This window comes from Gnatocerus cornutus, unplaced genomic scaffold, assembly GCF_029298725.1.
Source record: "Gnatocerus cornutus isolate USDA-ARS CGAHR unplaced genomic scaffold, icGnaCorn1.1 ctg00000355.1, whole genome shotgun sequence".
NCBI classification, from domain to species: domain Eukaryota; kingdom Metazoa; phylum Arthropoda; class Insecta; order Coleoptera; family Tenebrionidae; genus Gnatocerus; species Gnatocerus cornutus.
Genome location: NW_028275673.1, coordinates 17,501 through 27,952, shown reverse-complemented (window position 1 = coordinate 27,952; position 10,452 = coordinate 17,501). Strand labels below are relative to the sequence as shown.

The following is a 10,452-nucleotide window of genomic DNA, read 5'->3' as shown; positions in this document are numbered from 1 at the left end:
TGTTTCAATTTTCTTTCTATATTTTTTCGTCGCCAAACCGAAGACAGATCGTGAATTTTGACGAAAAAATTTATAGACGTGCCAGACTGAGCGTCTAACATAAAATCCTCAAGTTTACCGTTCTATATCGTGACTTAATGACGATTGACGGTGTATATAATTTTGAAATGGTGCAGTCGTACGCTCCGTAAAGAGAATTTTACCGTTTCTAACGAAATCACTTTACCACATCTACCAAAAACATTAAAAAAGCAAGGTGTGATGTGTGTGCGATCGCTCGTTTAACGGCGCTTTCAAAAAACTCTTTGAAGCGTCTAACGACGAACATCATTCACGCGAATCGTAGAATCGGGAGCGTTTCTCGCCGGTCCCGTAGCCGGGCGTAAATCATTTAAAACCCACGGTGTCGTAACCTAATTCGACACCTGCGATTTTCTTCTTTCTCGACTACTCTGCTACATCCTCTCCGTGTGTCCGAAAAAAGAGGACTTCTAACGTCTTTCGACTTTCGCGGTGGAGTTCACAACTTTCCGCGATCCGGTCGAAAAACCGAAAGCGTCCCTCCTTCTTTCCATCATTGGAAAAGATCGAGAGATAGTACAAAAAAAATCAAAAAATCTAGGTACCCGAAGAAACAGCCGTATGCCCGAGCGAATTCGGTTTTTCTCGTTCAAAAAAGGTGAAAAACTCGATCGCAAGGACCGGCGCTGCGGGCCAGCGTAACGCTATTGTTTTTCCGAATATGTACGATTCGTAGTTCAAAACGTCGTACACACGGTGTTTCAAAAAGAAACAAGCAACGGCACGACAAAAGATCGTGCCGTCGACTCCATGTCATCGACGACGGTGTTGTAAAAACATAAAGTGTACATCGACACGATCAAATGAAAATGCATAATAATAAATTATACATATGTCAAAATTCGTGTGTACGAGGACACGTTAATGATCCTTCCGCAGGTTCACCTACGGAAACCTTGTTACGACTTTTACTTCCTCTAAATGATCAAGTTTGGTCATCTTCCCAGCGACATCGACGACGTCGAAACGCCATCGCGTACCGGTCCGAAGACCTCACTAAATCATTCAATCGGTAGTAGCGACGGGCGGTGTGTACAAAGGGCAGGGACGTAATCAACGCGAGCTTATGACTCACGCTTACTGGGAATTCCTCGTTCATGGGGAACAATTGCAAGCCCCAATCCCTAGCACGAAGGAGGTTCAGCGGGTTACCCGGACCGCTCGGTCAGGGAGGACACGCTGATTCCTTCAGTGTAGCGCGCGTGCGGCCCAGAACATCTAAGGGCATCACAGACCTGTTATTGCTCAATCTCGTGCGGCTAGAAGCCGCCTGTCCCTCTAAGAAGAATTGTTTGTACGCCGACAGTAAAAACCGCGCACGACCACCGGGCGAACCCAGGATCGACGGGCCTTTGGGATGTCGAAATACGCCTATTTAGCAGGCTAGAGTCTCGTTCGTTATCGGAATTAACCAGACAAATCGCTCCACCAACTAAGAACGGCCATGCACCACCACCCACCGAATCAAGAAAGAGCTCTCAATCTGTCAATCCTTCCGGTGTCCGGGCCTGGTGAGGTTTCCCGTGTTGAGTCAAATTAAGCCGCAGGCTCCACTCCTGGTGGTGCCCTTCCGTCAATTCCTTTAAGTTTCAGCTTTGCAACCATACTTCCCCCGGAACCCAAAAGCTTTGGTTTCCCGGAAGCTGCCCGCCGAGTCATCGGAAGAACGTCGGCGGATCGCTAGCTGGCATCGTTTATGGTTAGAACTAGGGCGGTATCTGATCGCCTTCGAACCTCTAACTTTCGTTCTTGATCAATGAAAGCGTTTTTGGCAAATGCTTTCGCTTCTGTCCGTCTTGCGACGATCCAAGAATTTCACCTCTAACGTCGCAATACGAATGCCCCCATCCGTTCCTATTAATCATTACCTCGGGGTTCCGAAAACCAACAAAATAGAACCGAGGTCCTATTCCATTATTCCATGCACACAGTATTCAGGCGAAGTTTTAGCCTGCTTTAAGCACTCTAATTTGTTCAAAGTAAACGTGCCGGCCCACCTCGACACTCAATGAAGAGCACCGCGGCGGGATTGAGTTGGGCCGCCCTCTCGAGCTAAGCCCACCGGCAGGACGTCCCGCGGCACGCCAGTTGACACCGCGAACGATGAACCGGCGGCGCGGGACACAGATTCGACTACGAGCTTTTTAACCGCAACAACTTTAATATACGCTATTGGAGCTGGAATTACCGCGGCTGCTGGCACCAGACTTGCCCTCCAATTGATCCTCGTTAAAGGGTTTAGAGTGTACTCATTCCGATTACGGGGCCTCGGATGAGTCCCGTATCGTTATTTTTCGTCACTACCTCCCCGTGCCGGGAGTGGGTAATTTGCGCGCCTGCTGCCTTCCTTGGATGTGGTAGCCGTTTCTCAGGCTCCCTCTCCGGAATCGAACCCTGATTCCCCGTTACCCGTTACAACCATGGTAGGCGCAGAACCTACCATCGACAGTTGATAAGGCAGACATTTGAAAGATGCGTCGCCGGTGCGAGACCGTGCGATCAGCGTAAAGTTATTCAGAGTCACCAAGTTGTACGATGACGGAGACCGCCACCGATTGGTTTTGATCTAATAAAAGCGCTCCTTCCGTTTCCGGTTGGAGCTCTGTTTGCATGTATTAGCTCTAGAATTACCACAGTTATCCAAGTAAATGTGGGTACGATCTAAGGAACCATAACTGATTTAATGAGCCTTTCGCGGTTTCACCTTAATTTGGCTTGTACTGAGACATGCATGGCTTAATCTTTGAGACAAGCATATGACTACTGGCAGGATCAACCAGGGAACTGCGTTCTTGTTTTAAAATAAGAGAGTTTTAGTCTTTCTTTCCTTCTAGTCATATAAGCTACAATAATCGTAGAATTTCGGAAAGACACCTGCTGCTCTTATAAAAAACTGAACACTTTCCTATTATTGTTTTGAAGAAAGTGTGCGTGTCTGCGAAACGAAAACCTCGTAAGAAGAGACGTAACGCCACGCGATCTTTCTGGATGGAAAATTTTTCGACATTTTTCTCACATCATCCTTGATTGAATCTCCTGCAACAATTTTATTCTTATTCATCCGTTCTAAGTTGTCGTCGTCGTCGAAATAAATAATTTGTACACACTTCGGGGTACACGTTTGTCAAAATTCATGAAATGCAACGTAACATTTTTACTTTAATAAATTTTTACAGTGCATTCAGATCGACTAAACGAACAACGACGGATGAATTGATTTATGGATTTTTATTTGTTGCGACTCATCGGAGGAGAGAGTGAAGAAAAAATAATCCAATATCATGGTTACGGAATAATTTTCTATGACTTTTTCATCCTTGTTTGAATCTTGCAACAATTAATTTTATTCATCCGTTCTAAGTTGTCGTCGTCGTCGAAATAAATAATTTGTACACATTTCGGTACACGTTTGTCAAAATTCATGAAATGCAACGTAACATTTTACTTTAATAAATTTTTACAGTGCATTCAGATCGACTAAACGAACAACGACGGATGGATTACTTATTTTTGTTGCGACTCATCGGACGAAAAGTAGAAACATAATCCTCCATTGTAATATAGTTTTTACGGAAAATTTTTCTTTTATTTTATATCCTTGATTGAATGCTGCATTTTATCCGTCTTTTTTTCGTCAAAAACAGAGATCAATGCGATTCATCGGACGAAGAAATAATTTCCCAGTTCAAAATTTAGAGATTTTTGGGCACATCGACTTGAAATTTTATCGTAAAGAAAAAATATCGTCGTCGACAAGCAAAAGTTCAAACATTCTCCATACTCTTCGCTAGATTGAAAGCGACGGTTTATTGTGAGATTTCTCTTTAGAAATATTCACACGTTACGAGTTTATGAAATTTTATTTATTTCAAAATTCTCGCTCGGACTTTAGTGAGTTGACGCATTTGTTAATTTTTGGTCGTTCTGACACGAACACATAAAATCTTTGATTGCATTTGGACCGCTAACATAGAAACGCTCGCCGCATCCGCAATCTCGCTGTGCATGGTCAATGGCAAGATTTGTCATCCCTCAAACGATGGTGGGTCCACAGGGTACACATTCCGGCCATCGTCCCAACTACGGGTAAGTCGCGGTGTACGAGAGGTAACAAGATAATCGGACGCACATAAAATCACATTTCGATCGTACGCTTTTGTCCGCTGCTACATACCACCACTACTATCCCTATATATGCCAGCGCGGCAGCGTTCAGCTCTGAATCACTCGATGCGCGAAACGGTCGAAATCCCATAGCGCGCCGGCCGCTCGCTATGGGCGAGGGGTCGGGTAAATCGGTCTGATCGCTCGGTGCAAAAGTCCGTTTGGGTACTTAGAGACGGAATTTTAAAATTCTGATTTCGCAGATCAATTTCAAGGGTCATTAGGACTCGAATGCCGTTAACGGTGTTTTGAAAAAAATATTTTTTACGTTTTTACGGCATTTCGACCGAACACCTCAGTTCCGACTTCGGACTTAGAATAATTTTCATCAAAATTTCGAACGCCTCAGTTTCCAGAGGGTTTTAGATCCCGTTTAGTTAGGGGTTTGAAATTATCACAGCCACCCTTGTTTGGTGTTAGTTCGACCGTAACTTTTGTTCGTTTGCATTTAATTTCGATTTTTCTCGGACTTTTGGTCAATGTAAATTTATCAACCGCTACACTTCCGACTTCGGACTTAGACGAATGAGCGCCGAACGCTACAGTTTCGACTTCGGACTTAGAAAAATTTCGCTCGACCGCCACAGTTTCGAATTGGACTTAGAAAAATTTCGGTCGAACGCCTCAGTTTCGAATCGGACTTAGAAAAATTTTGGTCGACCGCTACAGTTTCGACTTCGGACTTAGAAAAATTTCGTTCGAACGCTACAGTTTCGACTTCGGACTTAGAAAAATTTCGCTCGACCGCCACAGTTCCAACATGAGACTTAGAAAAATTTTCATCAAAAATTCGATCACCTCAGTTTCGACTACGGACTTAGAAAAATTTCGGTCAACCGCCACAGTTCCTACTTCGGTCTTAGAAAAATTTTGATGAAAATTTTGAACGCCTCAGTTTCCAGAGGGTTTTAGATCCCGTTTAATTAGAAGCTTGAAATTATAAAATCTACCTTCTATCGATGTTAGTTCGACCCAAACATTTGTTCGTTTGCATTTAATTTCGATTTTTCTCGTACTTTTGGTCAATGTAAATTTGTCAACCGCTACACTTCCGACTTCGGACTTAGACGAATGAGCGCCGAACGCTACAGTTTCGACTTCGGACTTAGAAAAATTTCGTTCGAACGCTACAGTTTCGACTTCGGACTTGGAAAAATTTCGCTCGACCGCCACAGTTCCAACATGAGACTTAGAAAAATTTTTATCAAAAATTCGAACACCTCAGTTTCGACTACGGACTTAGAAAAATTTCGCTCGACCGCCACAGTTCCTATTTCGGACTTAGAAAAATTTTCATCAAAATTTCGAACGCCTCAGTTTCCAGAGGGTTTTAGATCCCGTTTAATTAGGAGCTTGAAATTATAAAATCTACCTTCTATCGATGCTAGTTCGACCCAAACATTTGTTCGTTTGGATTTAATTTCGATTTTTCTCGGACTTTTGGTCAATGTAAATTTGTCAACCGCTACACTTCCGAGTTCGGACTTAGACGAATGAGCGCCGAACGCTACAGTTTCGACTTCGGACTTAGAAAAATTTTGTTCGAACGCTACAGTTTCGAATCGGACTTAGAAAAATTTTGGTCGACCGCTACAGTTTCGACTTCGGACTTAGAAAAATTTTGTTCGAACGCTACAGTTTCGACTTCGGACTTGGAAAAATTTCGATCGAACGCCACAGTTCCGACTTTTTTTCGAAACTGTAGCGTTCAGTCAAATTGCCGTAAAAACGTAAAAAACTTTTTTTACAAAACATGGTCGACAGCATTCGAGTCCTAATAATCCTTGAAATTGATCTGCGAAATCAGAATTTTAAAATTCCGTCTCTAAGTACCCAAACGGACTTTTGCACCGAGCGATCAGACCGTTTTACTCTACCCCTCGCCCATAGCGAGCGGCCGGCGCACTATGGGATTTCGATCGTTTCACGCATCGAGCGATTCAGAGCTGATCGCTGCCGCGGCGGCATATATAGGGAGTACTGATGGTAAGTGGCAGCGATGACGGACAAGTACGCACGATGAATGGATTGACATGAAATCAAATGTGCGCGTCCGTACGATCTGTTACCTCTCGTACATCGCGACCCCGTTTAATGATATTATGCTAAATTAAAAATAAAAATACATCGATGAAATAAAAAGTGGTAAATCTCTAGAAAGACAATATACCGCTGTGAATAAAAATTTCTCGATGAATAGCGAAATGTGAATTAGTCCGCCTGTAACGTGCATTTTGCGAACGAATTAGCTAATTCACCGCTAGTTAAAAAACGTGACCACCCAGTGCTCTTATCCAAAGTCGTCTGCAAATGAGATGAAATTAATAATCTTGACTCTAATGCAGACGACAAATTGAATTGAATAATTTACTTGAATAATGTGACGGATCTATAAAATAAAACACAAAGCCCGAAACACCAAGCAGTAAAAATCTCGATTATTGTTCCGCCCGTTGAAAAACAAAAGATCCGTCACATGGTAAGCAGAACTGGTGAAAATTGTGAAAGACTTGTTTCTCCTCCGATAACAAGCTTGAATTAAATATGATCAAGTGAATGATATTGGAAACCAAAGAACGAAACTGAGGAGAAGCAAATGTTCAGTAATATATTATGAATAATTATAATATTAATATAAATAATAATATTATATTAAAAATGGGAATTGTATGTGGTTGATGGAAAAAGTTTTTTTTTCTGTTGACCGCTACAGTTCCCAATTTGGACTTAAAAAAAAAAAAAAAAAAAAAAAAAAAAAAAAAAAAAAAAAATGTGTATACGGAAGGTAAAAAGCAAAAAATAAAATATTTTATTATTTTTTTTACGGGTCCCTACCGCTACAGTTCCCACTGAATGTGTCCTTTTCGCGCTAAGTCCATGCAGTCGCTACAGTTCCGAAACTGGACTTGTAAAAATTTCGACATTTTTGAACGCATCAGTTCCGAACGAGGTTTCAAAACTGTAGCGTTCGGTGTAAACGCATCAGTTCCGAATGAGTTTTCGCAACTGTGGCGTTTCATTTTTGTGCTTTCATGGTTGCATAAACAATCGCCAGTGTGAACGCTTCAGTTCCGAATGAGTTTTCGAAACTGTAGCGTTTCATATTTCTGCTTTCATGGTTGCATAAGCAATCGCCAGTGTGAACGCTTCAGTTCCGAATAGATTTTCGAAACTGTAGCGTTCAATGTGAACGCTTCAGTTCCGACTTTGGACTTAGAATAATTTTCATCAAAATTCGAACGCCACAGTTTCGAAAGGGTTTTAGATCCCGTTTAGTTAGGGACTTAAAATTATGACATCCACTTTCGATTAATGTTAGTTCGGTCCGAACTTTTGTTCATTTCCATTTAATTTCAATTTTTCTCGGACTTTTGGTCTTTGTTAATTTTGTCCTTTCGAAACTGTAACGTTCAAAGTGAACGCCTCAGTTCCGAATAGATTCTCGAAACTGTAGCGTTCAATGTGAACGCTTCAGTTCCGAATAGATTCTCGAAACTGTAGCGTTCAATGTGAACGCTTCAGTTCCGAATAGATTCTCGAAACTGTAGCGTTCAATATGAACGCTTCAGTTCCGAATAGATTCTCGAAACTGTAGCGTTCAATGTGAACGCTTCAGTTCCGACTTTGGACTTGGAATAATTTTCATCAAAATTCGAACGCCACAGTTTCGAAAGGGTTTTAGATCCCGTTTAGTTAGGGACTTAAAATTATGACATCCACTTTCGATTAATGTTAGTTCGGTCCGAACTTTTGTTCGTTTTCATTTAATTTCGATTTTTCTCGGACATTTAGACTATGCGAATTTTAGATTTTTCAAGCTGTAGCGTTTGGCGAGAACGCCGCAGTTACGGACAGGTTTTGTGTCAGACTTTCAATAATCTGAAAAAACTCCGAAAAAAGAAAATAATTAGTGTTTTCATGGTTGCATAACAATTTAAAATTCATGCACAAAAATAATCCATCTATATTTCCGTTATTCAAGAATGCAAAGGAAAGACGAAAGTTCGGCAACAATTAGTTTCCGCGGTTGCATAACCATTCAAACGTTATGCTTAAACACAATCCATTTACGATATATAATAAAAATAAAGCTTTATTATCAACTTTGAAGTCCATTCTATTGCTGATCTTTAGACCTATAGATTAGGTCAAGATGTCAAATGTCAAAAAACAACTACAGGTTCCTGTATTTGTAGCAATGCTGGCGCCATCTGTAGAACAGTTACCTAAACTTGAAAGTCAAAAAAATTACAGCTTTCTGTAACTATTAATGTTGGTATCGCCACCTGTTAGTCGAAAACATAATTTAGTGGCGCCATCTATATGACAGGTCTGGAACTTCAGAAATGTCAAAAATTACAAGATTCTGGGTTAATTTACGTATTTTTCTTGAATTTTAAGCATAATTTGACCTGACCTGACCCTAAAATGGCGCCATCTATGTGTCAGGTCTGGAACTTCAGAAATGTCAAAAATTACTGTTTTTTCCTTTATTTTACATATTGTTTTTGAATTTTGGCGCCTATTTTAACTCAAAAATGGCGCCATCTATATGACAGGTCTGGAACTTCAGAAATGTCAAAAATTACAAGATTCTGGGTTAATTTACGTATTTTTCTTGAATTTTAAGCATAATTTGACCTGACCTGACCCTAAAATGGCGTCATCTATGTGTCAGGTCTGGAACTTCAGAAATGTCAAAAATTACTGTTTTTTCCTTTATTTTACATATTGTTTTTGAATTTTGGCGCCTATTTTAACTCAAAAATGGCGCCATCTATATGACAGGTCTGGAACTTCAGAAATGTCAAAAATTACAAGATTCTGGGTTAATTTACGTATTTTTCTTGAATTTTAAGCATAATTTGACCTGACCTGACCCTAAAATGGCGTCATCTATGTGTCAGGTCTGGAACTTCAGAAATGTCAAAAATTACAAGATTCTGGGTTAATTTACGTATTTTTCTTGAATTTTAAGCATAATTTGACCTAACTGACCCTAAAATGGCGCCATCTATGTGTCAGGTCTGGAACTTCATAAATGTCAAAAATTACAAGATTCTGGGTTAATTTACGTATTTTTCTTGAATTTTAAGCATAATTTGACCTGACCTGACCCTAAAATGGCGTCATCTATGTGTCAGGTTTGGAACTTCAGAAATGTCAAAAATTACTGTTTTTTCCTTTATTTTACATATTGTTTTTGAATTTTGGCACCTATTTTAACTCAAAAATGGCGCCATCTATATGACAGGTCTGGAACTTCAGAAATGTCAAAAATTACAAGATTCTGGGTTAATTTACGTATTTTTCTTGAATTTTAAGCATAATTTGACCTGACCTGACCCTAAAATGGCGTCATCTATGTGTCAGGTTTGGAACTTCAGAAATGTCAAAAATTACTGTTTTTTCCTTTATTTTACATATTGTTTTTGAATTTTGGCGCCTATTTTAACTCAAAAATGGCGCCATCTATATGACAGGTCTGGAACTTCAGAAATGTCAAAAATTACAAGATTCTGGGTTAATTTACGTATTTTTCTTGAATTTTAAGCATAATTTGACCTGACCTGACCCTAAAATGGCGTCATCTATGTGTCAGGTCTGGAACTTCAGAAATGTCAAAAATTACTGGTTTTTACTTTATTTACATATTTTTTTGAAATTTGGCGCCCATTTTGACCCTAAAGTGGCGCCATCTATGTGTCAGGTCTGGAACTTCAGAAATGTCAAAAATTACTGTTTTTTCCTTTATTTTACATATTGTTTTTGAATTTTGGCGCCTATTTTGACTCAAAAATGGCGCCATCTATATGACAGGTCTGGAACTTCAGAAATGTCAAAAATTACAAGATTCTGGGTTAATTTACGTATTTTTCTTGAATTTTAAGCATAATTTGACCTGACCTGACCCTAAAATGGCGCCATCTATATGACAGGTCTGGAACTTCAGAAATGTCAAAAATTACAAGATTCTGGGTTAATTTACGTATTTTTCTTGAATTTTAAGCATAATTTGACCTGACCTGACCCTAAAATGGCGTCATCTATATGACAGGTCTGGAACTTCATAAATGTCAAAAATTACAAGATTCTGGGTTAATTTACGTATTTTTCTTGAATTTTAAGCATAATTTGACCTAACTGACCCTAAAATGGCGCCATCTATGTGTCAGGTCTGGAACTTCAGAAATGTCAAAAATTACT

General features: G+C 40.0%; 1 non-coding gene across 1 annotated transcript; it reads right to left on the bottom strand.

Annotated features, from left to right (window-relative positions):
- Window positions 1-943: 943 nt before the first annotated feature.
- On the bottom strand, window positions 944-2,864 carry LOC148165366 (small subunit ribosomal RNA). The gene has a single exon (XR_015771538.1). It is a non-coding gene; the product is annotated as a small subunit ribosomal RNA (ribosomal RNA).
- Between the last annotated feature and the right edge of the window lie 7,588 nt (window positions 2,865-10,452).